This window comes from Malania oleifera, chromosome 2 (genome assembly GCF_029873635.1).
Source record: "Malania oleifera isolate guangnan ecotype guangnan chromosome 2, ASM2987363v1, whole genome shotgun sequence".
Lineage (NCBI taxonomy): Eukaryota > Viridiplantae > Streptophyta > Magnoliopsida > Santalales > Ximeniaceae > Malania > Malania oleifera.
Window position 1 is genome coordinate 55782027 of NC_080418.1, and position 20113 is coordinate 55802139.

Below are 20113 nucleotides of genomic sequence, written 5' to 3' on the forward strand. Positions count from 1 at the left end.
ATTATTATTATTATTATTATAAAATGTCACTAATTTTTTTTTTTATTTTTTATGATAGTGTTTAAAGTCTTTTAGGCATATTCAGCCATGAAAGATTCTTTAAATGAACTAAGCCAACATTGCCTCATTTCTTATGATTCCCAATTTTCACTCATCCTTTCAAAAATATTTTAATATTAATTTTATCATAATTATCGTTGTAAATGTTTTTCTATTTTGGGAAAATTTTAACGAAATTTCGGCAACATGTCGTTTTTAAATTGGACATTTTCCCAAAAAACCTATGCCTGATAGGCTTAAATAAGTCATTTATAAGAAGTTCAAGGCACACGAGAACCTATATCCAGTACTAGCATTCAATACACATCAACTGCATCCGTCATGCAGGAGGCATTTTAGACTAGCATGCAATTAGGTAGCAAACAACAATTCACAATATATAATATATCCATTCAATTAAGAGTATAAATAGTAGAGAACAGTGGATAGTATTGAGTTCAGTGTAGTATTGTTATTCATCTAGGCATATGGACATGAAAAATAAGGACCGATGATGAGAGCATTTAATTTAAAGAATTATGAAGATGATGCTCCCTCTAAGTTATGGATATATTCAACTTATACCTTTTTCAAATTGTCAAATCCTTAGCCAAGTGTTTTTAATATTTTCAATGATTTAGGCTCGGCAATGAATGCTTTAGGCTTATCGAACTAAAAGTTTAGTCATGAATGCTTCTTTAAATGAACTAAACCAACATTGCCTCATTTCTTATGATTCCTAACTTTCACTCATCATTTCAAAAATATTTTAACATTCATTGTATCATAATTATCGTTGTAAATGTTTTTCTATTTTGGAAAAATTTTAACGAAATTTCGGCAGCATGCTGTCTGTAAATTGGACATTTTCCCATAAAACCTATACCCGATAGGTTCAAATAAGTCATTTATAAGAAGTTCTAAGCACACGAGAACTTATATCCATTACCAATATGCATTACACATCAACTGCATTTGCCATACAGGAGACATTCTAGATTAGCATGCAATCAGGTAGCAAGCAACAATTCACAATATATAATATATCCATTAAATTAAGAATATAAATAGCAGAGAACAGTGGATATTATATATTGAGTTCAGTGTAGTATTGTTATTCATTTAGGCATATGGACATGAACGATAAGGACCGATGATGAGAGCATTTAATTTAAAAATTAAAAAGATGATGCTCCCTCTGAGTTATGGATATATTCAACATATGCCTTTTTCAAATTTTCACATCCCTAGCCAAGTGTTTTTAATATTTTCAATAATTTAGGCTTGACAATGAATGCTTTAGGCTTATCGGACGAAAAGTTTAGTCATGAATGCTTCTTTAAATGAACTAAGCCGGCATTGCCTCATTTCTTATGATTCCTAATTTTCATTCATTCTTTCAAAAATATTTTAACATTCATTGTATCATAATTATCGTTTGTAAATGTTTATCTATTTTGGGAAAATTTTAACAAAATTTCGGCAGTATGCCGTCTGTAAATTGGACATTTTCCTATAAAACCTATACCTGATAGGTTCAAATAAGTCATTTATAAGAAGTTCAAGGTACACGAGAACCTATATCCACTACCAACATGCAATACACATAAATTGCATCCGCCGTGTAGGAGGCATTCTAGACTATCATGCAATCAGGTAGCAAGCAACAATTCACAATATATAGTAGATCCATTAAATTAAGAATATAAATAGCATAGAACAGTGGATGGTATTAAGTTCAGTGTAGTATTGTTATTCATCTAGGCATATGGACATGAACAATAAGGACCGATGATAAGAGCATTTAATTTAAAGAATTATGAAGATGATCCTCCCTCTGAGTTATGGATATATTCAACTTATGCCTTTTTCAAATTTTCACATCTTTAGCCAAGTGTTTTTAATATTTTCAAAGATTTAGGCTCAACAATGAATGTTTTAGGCTTACTAGACCAAAAGTTTAGTCATGAATGCTTCTTTAAATGAACTAAGATGACATTGCCTCATTTCTTATGATTCCTAACTTTCACTCATCCTTTCAAAAATATTTTAACATTCATTGTATCATAATTATCGTTGTAAATGTTTTTCTATTTTGGGAAAATTTTAACGAAATTTTGGCAGCATGTTGTTTGTAAATTGGACATTTTCCCATAAAACCTGTACCTAATAGATTCAAATAAGTCATTTATAAGAAGTTCAAGGCACACGAGAACCTATATCCACTACCAACATGCAATACACATCAACTGCATCCGCCGTGCAGGAGGCTTTCTAGACTAGCACGCAATCAGGTAGCAAGCAACAATTCACAATATATAATATATCCATTAAATTAAGAATATAAATAGCAGAGAACAGTGGATAGTATTGAGTTTAGTGTAGTATTGTTATTCATCTAGGCATATGAACATGAATGAGCAACCACAAGCTCAGTACACATCGTTATTCAAATAAGGATTTCAGTACTTAACAATACTACACTGTCTTACATGTATGCATGATCACAAGGTGCACGAATACACTCTTTATTCAAAACAATATGCATCAACACACTTTTAATTCTTGGCAATTAATGCATCTCTAGTGACCATCACATAACATTCAAATAACATACATTTACACTTTTTTCTTTCCGAATATAGTAGTGTTATCCCAACTAAGTGCACATTTTATCTCAAACAAGTGAGAAATTCTAGCTTTCCTAACCACCGCTTAATTCAGAAATGCCAACAAGTAAAGCTATCATCCGTACAAGATGAATATCTATCATACGAAAATTTCCCAACTAAGCAAGATATACAACTATGATAACAATAAAAAAAAACATGTACGCATTATGCAACCATTATGTAACCATATCAAGTAATTAGAGATAACAACATCCAAAAGTAGGGTGGATCCATAAGGAGGATGCATTTAGATGGAGGACACATCCAAAACAAAGACGCATTCCAAAGGAAGCCGCATCCAAAATGAAGATGCATCCACAAGGAGGATGCATCCAAAAGGAGGTTGAATCCGCAGAGAGGATGTATAGGCACATCCACAAGGAGAATGCTTTCACAAGGTTGATGCATCCAAAAAGTGCAACACTGATGGAACTTTCTGAAACAACAAAGATCAAAAAATAATATTATTCGATGAAAAAAAAATAATTATAAACTTTAATTGAAAATATATGCGTCATGTCATTGAATTTAAATTAGATCTTTTGAAAATCAATGCAATTCATGTTCAGAAATCGGTTTTCAGTCCATTAATGGAGTAGAAATCTATTTGCATGTAGCTTAATGGTTTTTAGTGTCACCCCCCAAAAAATTTATCCCATTACTATCACCCTCTAAAACTCAGCTTAATGGTTTTTAGTGTCCAAGTTAGAATAACGTATAAAGCTCTTTAGAGGAGCTAGTATGAGTATTCATTAATAGTGAAAGCATACATTGCTTTATACATTACTCTAACTTGGACACTAATAGTGTTGATCATTTTTGTTTCACTTTTTCAACATTATTTTAATTTTGTGTCTTTCTAGGAAAATAATTTGTCCTCCCTATTGTATTTCTGTTCTCATCAAATATGTTATCCTATTCTATGACAATTTACAAAAAGTTTGTGCAAATGAAATGACACTTTTAAGATGGCTGAGCAATATAAATCTGGAAGAATGCTAGTGGAAATGAACTCATTTGCAATAGCTAGTTTGGGTACTTGCAATCATGGTTCATGGAAGCGGCAGCAGGTAGCATAACGTACAACAATGGGAGTAGCAGACGTTACATAATAGGAAATGGGTGCAATAGCGAAAAAAAAAAAATTTAAGCACACACAATCTTATGTATAATTGTTCATTGGCATGCTTTAAACTCTTGAACCTTCTTAATGAGAGTTCTAGTGCATTTTGGCTACTTTAGTTCAACTTACTAACATTGTTGAGTATGGGCAATTAATTTTATGTTTGTTTTAAACCATTATTGATTAAAAAATTATACATGTTTCCCATTTTCATTAACCATTACCAGGTGATAAAATAATTAATAAAACAAAATAATTATATGCTACATTAATCTATTGAGCACATAAAACATACAAATAAACAATAAATTAAACAAGTTCTATCATTTTATTTGTTAAAATAATTTCTATAATTATAAATCAAGCTTTAAAACTATAATATATAATCCTAAAGTTGTCATTGAATAAGGTATTAACAAGTTAAATGCAAAAAAAAAAAAAAAAACTAGAAAGAAAAGAAATTTGAAATCGAAAAATATATAAAGGAAATATCAAATTACTAATATTATCAAGATAAATATTTTTTTTTAGCAGAATAGTGTTCATATCAAATTGTTAATTAATGCATCTCTTGTGAATGTTATTAGAAATAAATGATTTTTGAATCATTGTTATCCTCATTATAATTTCCCCCTCTCTTCGAGTACCTTTTCCTTATAGTGCATAGTTTGTCCGCATAGTAGATGTACACAAAGTTGTTACTTGTTAGAATCTTACAATTCACTATTTGTATCAGTTCCACACCAAATTGATTCAAATCTTAGTAACAAATCTAAAAGCAAATGAGTCGTTGCCAAATCTATTGACTCAACTCATGAATCTTACAAATCGATCTAAATCTATCAATTCACACGATGCTAGACCTCTTTGGGAATAGATTGATTTTTGTTTATCATGTTGCCAACAAAATTGAATTATGAAAGTCTTTTCCAATTGCCATTAACATCTACTTTACCAAAAATTCTAAAAACATTTGAAAAAACTAGAGTTACAATACATGCAATTCTTATTTCTTGTCTCAATAGTGTGTGTAGATAGTCTCATTAATACATATCAAACAGGAACAACCAATTGCCCAAGTGCTAAGTAAGAAATGTCAAAATTAAAAGTCTAAAACAAAACAAAGTGGTATGTTCTTTTTTTTTTTCTTTTTTTTTTCAATGTGACTGAACACCCAGAAGATAATCTAATGATTACAATTCATGGCAAACACCTTTATTTAAAATAACATTAAATAACTAATTCTAAAAAAAACTGATTCTCGTAAGATCAAGAATGACTCATGTGCATAAATACATAACTATAAAAGTTTACAATAAGCTGAATGAATGAGTATCAAAATGCAAGCAATTGAAACCTAAGATGACAGGTTTTGCTTAGCCAAAAATAATACCCAAAGAAGCACATTCATAGTACAGAAAATCATGAAACCAAGTTACAACCTGAGTAAACAAATTAGCTAAACATGTCAAAAGATTTTCCTTAGCATATCAAGGATTTTTGTTATTTGCATAATATTCCAACAACTGTTAGATTCATGGAACGCATAAATAAAGGGTCTGGATATTTTTTTTTAGTGAGGAATTGTAGAGAATTTTTTAAGCAATCATGAAGCAATGTGCTGAACATTGTAATAATATGAAATTATATCTATAAGTTACACTGTATAGGGTCAACCCACTTTCCACAAAATCAAATAGTGTGTTTGCATTAAGGATTATAGAGAAATCTAAAGTACAAGGATTATATATCCTCATTTTAAAATCGAAGTTAAAAAATATTTTACCTTATATGGAATGCTCATTTCATAATTCCTTTGTTTAAATAAGCATATCATATTTCAAGACTGACGTAAGATTGAAACATAAGGTTGTGATAGTGGAAAAGATGGAGGTGGCTATAGGAGCAATAAAGTGGTCAAGGTAGTGTTCCTCACGAGTATTAACAAGCTAGTGGTGATGGATTATAGTGACTGGTATAGCAACAAGTTATGATCGTGGTCCTAGTTTTGGGGCAGTAGTTAGATAGTGACGTAGTGGTACTGCAGGTGATGATATAATTTTGTTGTTAGTGGTTTGATTGTCATGAGTAATATTTTAAAAGACAAAGGCATAAGCTAAGGCATTTTAACCCTTGTGTAGTGAGCTTAATTATTAAGGTGTTGAGGCATTTTGAGAATTTTTTTATAGATAAAATATGTGAATAAATTACTATTAGTTTTGGTGTATTCCCAAGAGGGGGGTTGAATTGGGTAATTTAAAATTATTTCCGAGGTTAAATTAGTATGAGTATTCGTTAATCATTGAAAAATTTGCTATATTATAAAACAAACAAAATCATAAAATACTTTTGCACAAGTACTATGTTAAGCCATAAGTACCATACATACCTTCTAATGAGAGAAGCCACCTGCATCATCTGGTCGAGATTGGCGCATCATTTCCTCAAGCTGCGCTTGCCTATTTATCATGGCTTGCGGCCGGGCTTGAAAGGTGGAGACTGTGTCTTTCAATTGCACATTCTCTATTTCCACCATCTGCATCCGTCGAGCCATCTCCTCCGCACGGACTCGGCCTCTCAACACGCTCATTCCATGTCTGCATGAGCTGCCGTACCCATGGATGATGATGCTGTTGGGGTGGTGTATCCACTTCCAAGACCTTTCACCCAGCCCCCCACTCATTCCCCAAGCACCTGTGAAGTTATCTAGAAATCTGTCATTTGCTAACTCCACTCTGAAACAGGTGCATCCTTCAGCTTGACCATCCGTGCCTAATTTCAGTCATGAAAATGATAAAAAGGAATAAATAAGACTACAACTTTGATGTTTTGAATAAAGTAATAAACTAAATATTTTGTTTCACTTACATGTCTGCCCTGCGCACCCTCACACCACTCCCCCGATCGCCGTTGGTGTGTTCTTTGATAAAGATTCGGCAGTGCCTCCTTTGCGCAATGGTCAGATAGTTTTATATATAGTAATTACTTGTCAATGATTTATGAATAACTACGATCCATCGCAATGCATCGTAGCGAGTTTGTTGCGGTTTGCCGCATTTGTTTCACATATGGCCTACAAGGAAGATGTAATAATGGTTTATTAGGGACATCAATGTGAAAAATTAGTGTTTATAATACAAACACATCACCTGATAGCATGGGTTGTGAAAATGACGACACACCACCTCCCAATCCTCTTAGGATATCTTATCGTATAACCGCGCTTTTGCTTGATCTCCCATCACTCGAAAATGCTTGCGCATTTTCAAGCGATAACTCTTAAATTTATTGCACAATTGGATGTCGACCGCCCTCTTCACATGGTCATCCTCAAGGATGTCCATATCAAACATCTCCTACATAGGTAATACAATTAGAATGTTAGATAGTTGTTAATTGGCTAGTATATTAAAAGTAAAAAAATAAAAATAAAAAGAAAGGTTGGGATTACTTACCAAAGTGGGCATGTAAAGAACGATGCGTTGCTCCTGAGTCACCTATGGCCAGCTGAAGGCCATGACTAGAGCATACTGTCAGAATATAATGCCGAGCTCCTTTGTCCACATGGTGCACCAATCGTTCAGCGGGGCGGTGTAGCCTGGAGGAATGTCGATCCGAATCAGCTGCTTTGTCCTCTCCAGGTGCTTCTTCAACGACATGTTCTGCGCTGCATCATGGCCTAACCTGACCATGGATGTAGATGCTAAAAGCAGAGTTAAATTAAGAACATCATTATAATCATACACGTGAATAACTAACATCACTTATTGAAATGTAAATAAATTAATCGTATCTTTACCAACACTGCTCATCATGGTCGGCAACTTACCCTGTGTATTAGTCGCATAAGTGGTATCCATGTCTGGCTGAGGTGCCGATGACTTAGATAATAGTGCCACCGCACCAAGACCTATGGGCTTCGCCGGTCTCGAGGATGTCGGATCATCCTCATGCAATGTAGTCGAGTGTTTGGAAGGAAGTCGGCCATGCCGACCTCTTAGGTGCCATATCTGCAAATTATTAGACAACTAAATATAAGAAGCATGAATATTAGATGGATGCATAATACATATATTTTAAGTTATTTACACATGTCAGATACATAGTGACAAACATAACATGCTTAGCCCCCTATACGTCCTCAATATCGATATCATCCTCACTTTCTAAAGTGGCTCCTCTTCACTACAGTACTCGACCCCTGTTTCATCTTCCCCATCAGTTTCCTCATCATTGATGAAGTGAACGTCTATAGAAGGTTTAATTGTAATGTCAGCAGTCCCTATGTGTTCTGCCGTGGCACCATCCCTATTCAATGGTATAGGATCGGCTCCTTCTTCAACAACATTGAACACAAATTGTGCTATTGCACTGACAGATGGCTCATCTTCTTGGAATGCAGCTTCACTACCACTATTCTCCGCCTCTATAACTTCTATAACAGCATACAAACTTCAGGGAGGAATCTTTTGGGCCACTTGCCATTCACCCTTCAATTTGGTGCCTTTAAGGTAAAACACTTGTTCTACTTGCGTCACAAGCACAAAAGGGACATTTTGATACCAGGTCTTGCTAAAATTGACACTAGTAAAGTAAGCATATGTGTTTATCCCAGTCTTTTTATTGCCAATGTCTCACCAGGTACATTTGAACAGGTGGATGAGTCTGTTGGCTCTATAGCTAAGCTCTATAATGTCGTCCGACACACCAAAGTAGTCAATTTCTTCATCTCCTTCTGTGCCTAACACCGCAAACCCACAACTTTAGGTTCTTTTATGCAGTTCGAGGGACTCTGTATGAAATCGTAACTCGTTGATAATCCAACCACTATAGTGGTTAACTCATTGATCAGGGCCACATGCCAATGCATACAAATCTTTACTTGCCGTTGGTTCCTTATTTTAATACATGACTTTCATCTATTAAATAAACAGGAGTTTAGAAGAATAAACTGTCAATAGTGAAAACATACATTGCTTCTTCATCCACAAGGAGTATTTGTTACTTACACGACTCCCAAACCAATTGATAAATTCCTTCTTATGTCTTTCTCAACATTCCGTTCATTTTGGGCCAAAAGTTTAGCTTTATGTTCGCTATATGCAACAGTAGTACATGTTAATGTCAACTAAGTACATAAATATGCGTATGTAAATACAATGCAAAGTAAGGAGTTTGGAACCACGTATTCGATATATGGAACAATTTCATCACTATTATTGAGGACGTAAAAATGAGCCTTTTGTAGGTCATCCATATCAATGAAATCGTAAACTTGTGCATTGAGAGGCCGAACATTTTCTCGAAATATAGAGCTTCTTGGTTCTTCATCTTTGGCATTAATAGCATGAACGTCTCCATTTCGCTCGTCACGAGTGAACCTTGTTTCAATATCATGTAGATACATTGAGTAAAATGCAAGACATTCACTGTCAATATATGCCTCAATGATTGAACCTTCTGGCCATGCCTTATTGTGCACATAGACCTTCAAAGTGGACAAGAACTTGTGCATTTACATAGCATTATAGACTTGTAGACACAATAAAGAAAAAAAAATAAAAACAAGGAAATCCTGTGACCATTATACAAGGACTCTATAATTTACCTTTGAATAGGATACATCCAATGATATTGAACCGGTCCTCCAATTATGGCCTCCCTTGGTAAATGGATGGCTAGGTGGACCATCACATAAAAGAATGCTGGCAGAAATATTTTCTCTAGCTTGCATAGTATGATTACGATGTCATCCTCTAATCGTTCAAGTACGTTTATGCTCAATTTTTTGGAGCACAATTGTCGAAAAAAGATCCCCAACTCAATCAGCACCGAGTGAACATCTTCAGTCAAGTGTCCGCGAAGGAAAACGGGTAGAACCCATTGTACAAGGATGTGACAGTCATGACTTTTCATTCCTAGCATCTTCCCTTCCTTCGTGTTTATGCCTCGAGCTATGCTTGATGCATATCCATCAGGGAACTTCACTGATTTCAACTATTCGAAGAATTTATTCTTCTCATCCTTCGAAAATGTGTAACAAGCTGATGACATGAGAATTTCGTCCCCACCATGAAACAGGTGCAACTCAGGCCGTATTCCCATATCTTCCATATCCCGGTGAGCATTTGTGGTGTCCTTTGTCTTCCCATTTATATCAGGCAATGTACCAATGACATTCTCACAAATGTTCTTTTTGATGTGTATGACATCCAAGTTGTGGCATAGTGGAAGATCTTTCTAGTATGGCAACTCGAAGAAGATGCTTCTCTTTGTCCAATTCAACTCCCACTAAGCGCATTTTCTTTTTCTACTGGTCGGTGCTTTCCCAAATTTTACATCTCCGATCAACCTTAGCTGGTTTAATATATTTTCCCCACTTAGTCGCTTTGGCTGTGATCTTTATTCAGGTTTTCCATTAATGCTTCTGACGTCACGTGTCCTCCAAGGATGTCCAGTTCGTAGAAAATGACGATGACACATAAAACATAGCTTGCGGCCATGCTTCAAGGATAAGGACTTAGCATCCTTATTACATACTTGGCATGCTAAGTAACCTTTTGTGCTCCACCCTGACAGGTTGCCATAAGTAGGGAAATCATTAATTGTCCACAAGACTGCAGCATGCATCCGAAATGTTGTCCCAGTTTCCACATCGAATGTCTTTACTCTTTTTTCCCATAGTTCTTTCAACTCGTCAATTAATGGATGCAGGTAAACATCAATATCATTACCATGTGCCCTCAGTTCGGGAATGAGTAGAGACATATAAATGATAGGTTCTTTCATACATTGCAATGGCGGCATATTTTATGACATCATCATAACTGGCCACATGCTATACGAGTTGTTCATGTTATCGAAAGGATTGAACCCATCTGAACCAAGGCAAAATATGATGTTATGAGGATCACTAGAAAACCACAGATGCATTTTATCAAAATCGGTTTGGATGGCTAAGGGTGTTTCCATCTTGAAGACGTTTCTCTTGATGCCATCTCATATTTGTAGCAGTCTTTCTGCACATATACAATTGTTGCAGCTGTGGGATCAATGGACAATATCGTAAAACTTTTTTTGGGGATCTTTTTACCCTTCTTCTGATTAGTTGTATACCTCGGTTCACCACATTCAGGGTACTCATTCGCATTTTCATGTTCACCATAAAAGTGTGCACAATTATACCTACACGCATGTATTAGAGTGTAACCGAGACCCAATTCAAGCATGTATGTCTTCGCCTCATAAAAAGACTCCAGAAGTGTTTCACCTTCACGCAATGCCACCTTAATAAGGCTTAAATGCATGTTGAATGGGCTCTGAGATAACCTATGCATTGTCCTTGCATGAAGCAACTTTATCAGAAACTCTAATTTTGAGAATTTTTTACAGTTTAGATATATGGGCACCTGTGCATCCCTCATGAGATTAACAAATGGTTTACCAAGTTGATTCAACATACTACGATCGCAAGTTACGATACTTGCTGAAGTAGATTCATCACCAGTACACGACACACCGACATCGCCCGTGTCCACTGCAATCCCCCATTTGCAAGTCACCTAACATTTCAATTACCTGTTCCAAACATGTATCACCACCTACTATATTTGCCCCCTTATCTTCATCGTTATCATCATCGCTCTAAACTGCGTCTTCACCGTGGATCACCCATGTTGTGTACCTTTTCTCTATTCCAATGTCTAATAAATGTGAATTGATCAAATCAATGTGTTTGAAAGTTATGTTTTGGCATTTCTTGCAAGGGCACTTTATTTTATTGGCTTTGTCTGCACAAGGACGCGCAAACTCTATAAAATCATGTACCCCTTTCACGTACTCTGGCAAAAACCTACCCCAAGCGTTCATCCAACTCTTATCTATGTTCATTAATTACCCTATAACATGTTCAAGTAAATGGTTTTCATTACATTCTCATAATGCTTATAATGCATGCATTGTGAATCCTATAATCAACCATCATACTCTAAAGGGTACAGATCCTATCCCATTTAGAAATGTTGCATTTACATTGCGATCAATCGCTCAAATTCCTTCATCGTAGTCATTATAAATTTTGGCAGCATCTCCTCATGTCTCTCCAAATACATGAGATGGGGGAAGTGAACATGTTGCTAGTTTTCCATCACTAACATATTATCACGACACCCCACTATGCACCTGGAGAACACAAGTAGAGACACGCTCGAAATATATAATGACAATTGAGAAAGCGTGAACGATGACAACAATGTAAATACAACTTCCAGAACTATCCATATTAGACGATCCAAGAATGGTTGAAATACAAACATTACTAATTATAAGTGAAACAAATAATTAACATGTTCAAGTGATTATTAGTCAACATAGTATGACTAATAATCAATTGAAATATAACAATTGATTTGTTTCACATGTACAATTAGGTATAATGTATAGTAACTGTTCTTGGACGGGTCTAAGCTTCAATGAATACATGAAATGACATTAATTAATTTGGCATTTTACTTCATATGACATTTAGTTCTTGACCTTTCACTGTACACTTAAGATTGTTGTTCTTAGCCAAGTCTTTATGATTTTCAATTATAAGCCTAAGATCGTCTCTTTTCTTATGAATTTCAACACGTGAGAGGCGTGAGTTAGAATGACTTTAAGTTTTAACTGATCATGCATACATTTCTTTGTACATAGTTTTATTATGGACAAACTTTAATGAAAATTCGGCAGCATGCCATCTGTAAATTGAACATATCCCAAAAAATTCCTGACTCATAGCTCTTGAAATCATATGATTCCTGACTCAAATAATAAATTCATAGAAAGGCATAAATCAGTTCGAATGTATATGAATATCATAGAAGGCTATTGTATAGATGAAACAAATCATACGAACGTAAGATTTGGATATGTCTCCCCCAAAACCCAACTTAAAACTTTTAGACATTTGCACAATGGCCTTCTTTCGCCATTTATGTAAGTTCTATCCACCTATAGAGAAGAAATAATTCTGTTGGCCTTCTTATTTTGCACTTTTCTTTTTTGCCGTTGGATATAAAATCAGAAGAAAACTAGAGTTAGAGAAGGAAACTATCTGGAAAAGAAAAACAAAATCGACTGGGTGGGTGAGCTTTTGGTTGGAAGGTTGTTTCTCCATTCTCCACCCAGTAGATTTAAAGGTCTATTTTTATTAGATTTTATATTTTAATAAGTTCTTTTTATGTTTATTAACTTTTTAACTTCTTGTTTTAGTTGTTATAGAAAGCCCATGCATTAAAACTAACTACTTTTCTTATTAAACACCCTAAAGTTCAAATTTTTACTCTTTCTCATTGATTCATTCCCTTAAAAACCATAAAGTTCAATTTATCATAAATATTTTCTTAATTCCACTACTTTTAAAAAAATAAAAATAAAACATACACATGAACCTTTTACTATTAAACATGTAAACTTAGACCACAACCATAAATTCTAATTTACTTTAAAAAAAAAATGAGTCCTTATCTTAGACTTGGTGCTTCAGTTTTGAGTCACATAATACGTGTTCCATAATTTCGTAGAAACTAGCTTAACTAGATACTTGATAGAGTTGGAATGGTATGATCATGGTATATATCTTGTTTATATGGCCAATCTTTCACTTATTTCAATATATGTTTGAGTTACATAGATCATGGTAGGATTTAAACCTACAAAACTTGCTTCATGACAAACGGGAGATCCGGGATTTCAAGTGATTACGTGGCTGCAGTGGGAGCACCAAATGTGGTAGGAATATCATCGACCAAATTAATACTAATAACCTATTGCAACTTAAATATCTAAAGGTGTATAGAGTCAACAATTCTTACAATTGTTTCACATTAGAAAAATTAAACTATTCAAACTAATTATAGGTCTCATTATCAATATAGCTTGAATTTTTTTTTTTTTTTTTTTGCTCATATTAACTAATACATTAATGATGGTATAGTAATTACATAATATCAAGATGAATCAGGGTTAGAAATTTGTCTAAATCATTAATTGCTTTGTAACAATGATAATCATGTCAATCATAATATAGTTTGGAGAAAAGATAATGAACTATAATGGCGCTTACTTCTACTTTCAGTACCAAACAAGTTTAGACATTGATCTTTAGCAATATATTTAACAAATTAACAAAACTCCCTCACTCTGCAACCTGAAAATCCCTAAATTCCCTCGACTCCAAATTTTGATTCTGATGATGGTGAATGAATTTGGGCCTAAGTATTAAGGCATGTAATCTAAGTCTTAGACTATACACTATTAAAAAAATAGAAAAAAAAAAACAAATAACTTTTGAAATTTTCAACTGACTTTATCATATTTATTATTGCTTTAAATTTTTACAAACTTTTAATATTTAAAGAAAATTATGGTGGTACAATAATCCAACTAATATTTGTAATATGATATTATATTCATTCTGGTGAGAAGATTAAATGCTATATGATCATAAAGATAATAGGTCATATAGACATACTTTTAAAGCATTTTTCATAACGAGAAAACTAAAAATGATAAATTGATACAAATCAAATTGTCAATTCAATAAATAACAATGACCATAACACCATTTCATTTATATAATATCAAGTCTCCATTTTCTACTTGATAGTTACAAATATTATTGATTATGTACACTTGTTCTACAATGAAATATAAATATATTTGTGACATGTCTTATATGACAACAAAATCGACCAAATTTTAATAAAAAAAAAACCATACCAGGGTTTCGGAGGTAGAGGACTCAACAGCGTAGCGGCGGTGGTGGCGGTAGCTCCGAATGAGGTCGAAGGCGGGGTACTCGACGACGACTAAGTGGCTGGGTAGCGGCTGCGGCAGCTGTGGCTTCGAGGGCAGCCGGAGGCGGGGTACTAGATGGCGAGTGGCTGGGTAAAGGCAGCGGAAGCTGCGGGGTACTCGATTGGGAGTGGCTGGGTAGTGGTGGCAGCGGTAGCGGCTGCAGCTGCAGCTCTGAGGGTAGCCAGAGGAGGAAGGAAAGGAGGGGAAAAAGGGAGGAGGGAAAGGAGGGGGATCGAGAAGGGAAGGATCGGGAGATCGTAGAGGGAGACGAGTGGGAAAGGGATAAGGGAAAGGAGGGAAGAGAAGGAAGATTAGGATAAATTTAATAAAAGGACTAATAGTGACAAATCCATAATCGTCACAACTAGCAGGACAATAGTGACGAATTAATAAATTCGTCACTAATACTCTGCAACCAAAATTTTAATTTTTTTAAATGCGAGAAGTATTAGTGACGGTCCTCAAATCCGTCACTAATACAACGAAAATGGTGACGAATATGAAAATTCGTTACTAATACTTTGAAATAAAAAAATTGAAATTATTTTAGAATACGGGAAGTATTAGTGACGGTTCTCAAAATACTGGGACAATAGTAACGAATATATAATGTCGTCACTAATACTCAGAAACAAAAATATTGAGATTATTTTTAAGTATGGGAAGTATTAGTGACAGTCCTTAAATTCATCACTAATAATTGGAAAATAGTGATGAATAAAGAAATTCGTCACTAATACTCATAATTTTTTTATTATTATTTATAATTAAATACGTGAGGTATTAGTGACGAATCTCAAATCCATCACTAATACTGAGACAATAGTGACGAATACATAATGTCGTCACTAATACTCTAAAATAAAATATTGAGATTATTTTTAAATATGGGAAGTATTAGTGACGGTTCTTAAATCTGTCACTAATAATAGGCAAATAGTGACGAATAAAGAGATTCGTCACTAATACTCTGAAACAAGAAATTTTTATTTATTTTTAAATACATGAGATATTAGTGCCGGTTCTCAAATCCGTCACTAATGCTGGGCAATAGTGACGAATATATAAATTCGTCACTAATACTCTGAAACAAAAAATTCTTATTTATTTTTCAATACGGGAAGTATTAGTGATGGTTCCTAAATCTATCATTAATAATAGGAAAATAGTGACGAATAAAGAAATTTATCACTAATACTTTGAAACAAAAAAAAATATTTATTTTTAAATACGAGAATTATTAGTGATGGTTCACAAATCCATCAGTAATACTAGGGCAATAGTGACGAATATATAAATTCGTCACTAATACTCTGAAACAAAAAAAAAAATTTATTTATTTTTGAAATAATAATAGTGACGATTATTTATTCATCACTAAGAAGCATCTTTTAGTGACAGATCTTGTTCGTCACTAATATTGTGCAAATCGTCACAAATGTTTTCTCGAGATAATTTCTGTGCGAAAAACTATTTCCCATGATTTTTTTCGATTTTTAGTGATGAAATTATTAGTGACGGATTTAGTTTCGTCACTAATAGTTCCATATTAGTGACGGTTCTCAAATTCTTCACTAATACCCCCCTTTAGTGACGCAATTGAATTCATCACTAATAATTTCGTCACTAAAAGCTAGTTTGTTTGTAGTGCCAAAATGAAAGTACAATGATTGCTAGATTGCCTTTTGAAGATCAAGATAGCTTTAGCTCAGATTTGATGTATAAACTTTGAAATCCCAAGCAAAAACTTTCAGCAAACGTACAATCTCCTCAATTGTATGCCAAAGGTTTGTTTTATTCTTTTTTCATTGGGGCACTAGGGTTTAGATATTGATTATATAGGTAACCTTGCCCTTAGAATGAATCCTAACCGTTGGATCAAAAAATAACTCACGTGTTCTCTCGTTAAAAATTAAATTAACTTTCCCGCAGGTTCAGACGACTAAGGGTTAAGGCTCAAACAACTGAAATTCCTTAGAGCTTCGAAAAATTAACTTGGATACAGGGTCAGACGACTAAGGTTAGGGTTCAGTCTTCTGAAGTGTCGGGTTTAGACGACTAAAGTCTGAGTTCAGTCTTTTGATGTGCTTCTGCCAGATTCTATGTTTCACCAATAATTCTTCAGGCGACTGAACTTAATCTTCGGTCTCCTGAAGAAATTATTTAGATGACTAAGCTTAACTTCAGTCTTCTAAAGTTAAATATTCAGACGATTGAACATGGAGTTTGGTCTTCTAAACTGATCATTTTATGGATTTTTCCTTTTTAGTTTCAAAAATTTGCTTTGCTCTCTTTCTTTGCTCTTTTATAAAATATTTTTCGGGGTTTCAAAAAATTTTCAAGTCTATAAATATCCCCTAAAGATGTTCATGAGATGCATGAGTCTTAAGGTCAATCTAGGGTATGTTTTGAGTTTCGAATTAAATCATATGAAATATGTAAATACATTTAGTTCTAAGTACCCATTCCCATGACGATTTTGAACTTGCTGCTTGCATCTTCATTCTTTAACTCTTTTAGTTCCATGGATTTTTCCAAGATGTATATTCTTTAATCTTTATGGTTTTCATGACTTGCTAGCCTTCCGTGCATGCTAAATATTGTTCTTGTTCACAATCTCAATGCACAGATCAAATACCAAGTGAATTGTCATTATCAAAACCGGATTAGACTCATAAAGTCAACAATCTTCCCCTTTTTCATGATAACAAATACATGAGCAAAAATATAGAATGGGTTACGCCTAACAAGGCTCCCCCTAAAATAATTCATCAAATATTCAGTAAGTGAAATATGCTTATGTCAAATGAAATATGTTCATGCTCATACAGAATTAGTTTTACTAACCATTTTTGTCCTTTTTGCTATAGCCCGATTCTTCTCCTCCTTTTGACATCAACAAAAAGGTGTAGAATACATGAGTGGACATAATCTTATAATCTTCTCCCCTTTTAAAGCGTAAAGTTTTGAACCTATTCAACCATCAGATATGAAAAAAATTGTACGTTGCGATGTGTCTCCCTATGTTAATTCAATTTACTTCTCCCCCTTGCTAATGCAGAAAACTGTGTTATTGAATGTAAATTGTAATGTGAACATACACAGTATGACAAATTTCAAAGATTTTGTGATGATTAACATGTGTAAGTCAATAAACTCTTATCATGATATGAGTTTAATACCAAATGTTAACAAATGTGATACCGAATGAGAACAAATGAGCTGAATTTGAAAATTTTAACCAATTCTAAATATGAAGTGACGTTGCTCCCCCTAAATTATGTCATCTAATATAATTCTAGGCAACCTCTTGACTATGCATAAGGCCTAGTTCATGCCTAATTTGGATAAACCTATCCCCCGCAAGTGGTTTTTTGAATATGTCTGTCCATTGTTCATCTGTGCATACAAACTCAAGTGTCACATCTCCTTTTTGCACATGATCACGAAGAAAGTGATGTCTTATTTCTATATGTTTAGTTCATGAATGTAGTATGAGATTCTTTGAGATGTTTATTGCACTCGTATTGTCGCATCTTATAGGAATTGTGTCATAACTTAATCCAAAATCCGTTAGTTGTTGCTTCATGTATAGTGTTTGGGCACAAAAACTTCCTGCCTCTATGTATTCTGCCTCAGTTGTGGAAAGAGCAACTGAATTATGCTTCTTGGAAAATCAAGAGTCTAACGAATGTCCTAAGAAATGACATGTACCACTTGTGCTCTTCCTATCCACTTTGCTACCACCAAAATCAGCATCTGAATAGCTAATAATCTCAAAAGATGTATACTTAGGATACCATAACCCAAGTTCCACAGTTCCTATCAGATATCTAAGTATTCGTTTGATAGCTAACAAATGTGACTTTTTTGGCGCAGTTTGAAATCTTGCGCGCAAACATACGCTAAATATTATGTCAGGTCTGCTGGCAGTCAGATAAAGTAAGTTACGGATCATTCCATGACAGAGCTTGACATCTATTGGTATACCTTGTTCATCTTTGTCTAATTTCAAAGAAGAGCTCATAGGTGTTCCTAGTATTTTTCCATCTTCCATATTAAACTTTTTGAGCAAATCTCTAATGTACTTCGATTGATTTATGAAGATTCCATGTTTCTCTTGTTTGATCTGAAGTCCTAGGAAGAAATTTAGTTCACCCATCATGCTCAACTCAAATTCATTTTTCATAGTACTTGCAAACTCATTGCAAAAGTCTTTATTTGTAGCTCCAAATATGATACCATTTACATATACTTGAACTAGGAGCAAGTCATCTTTCTTAGAATGTATGAAAAGTTTTGTGTCTACCCTCCCTCCGATAAATCCATTGTCTAGTAGAAAGTCGCTAAGTCTCTCATACCAAGCTCTAGGAGCTTGCTTTAAACCGTACAAGGCTTTTGTTAGTTTATAAATGTGATTTGGATTCTTATGGTTTTCAAAGGCCGGGGGTTGTTCTACATATACCTCTTCACTTATATAGCCATTTAAAAATGCACTTTTGACATCCATTTGATATAACTTGAAATCCTTAAAAGTAGCATAGACTAAAAGCATTCGAATGACTTCCATTCTAGCTACAGGTGCAAAGGTTTCTTCAAAATCTATTCATTATTCCTGGTTATATCCCTGAGCTACTAGTCTAGCCTTATTTCTAACAACTATCCCATGTTCATCTTTCTTGTTTTTATATATCCATTTCGTTCCAATAATTGTCTTATCTTCAGGTCTAGGAACTAATGTCCATACTTTATTTCTCTCAAATTGGTTTAACTCTTCTTGCACGGACATCACCCACGATTCATTCTCAATTGCTTCACTCACATTCCTAGGTTCTTCTTGAGATAAAAAGGCAAAATGACTAATCATATTCCTAAGTGAGGATCGAGTGGCTACTCCACGTAATGATTCACCTATTATTTGATCAATGGGATGATGCCTTTTGTACTTCCATTATCTAGGTAGATCATTAACCTCATTTTCATTTTGATTAGTTTTAGCAGATGGTTTCTTAATTTCATTTCTTTTTTCTGAATCATTTTCAATGGACAATTTTTCAAATTCCTTATTTATCTCAATTTCATCTTCATCAGTCCTTTTAAAGAAGGGATTTAATTCATAGAACACTACATGAATGGATTCTATAACGGTTAATGTTTGTTTATTATATACTCTGTAAGCTTTACTATATAAGGCATACCCTAGGAAGATACCTTCATTTGATTTCACATCAAACATTACTAAATATTCGTTGTCTCTAAGCACAAAACATTTACAGCCAAAGACATGAAAATATGATATGTTTGGTCTATGACCATTCCATAATTTGTATGGAGTCTTATTTAGAGATGGTCAAATCAAAACTCTATTTAGAACATAGCAAGCGGTACTTACTGCCTCAGCCCAGAAGTACTTAGGTAGTTTATGTTCATTAAACAT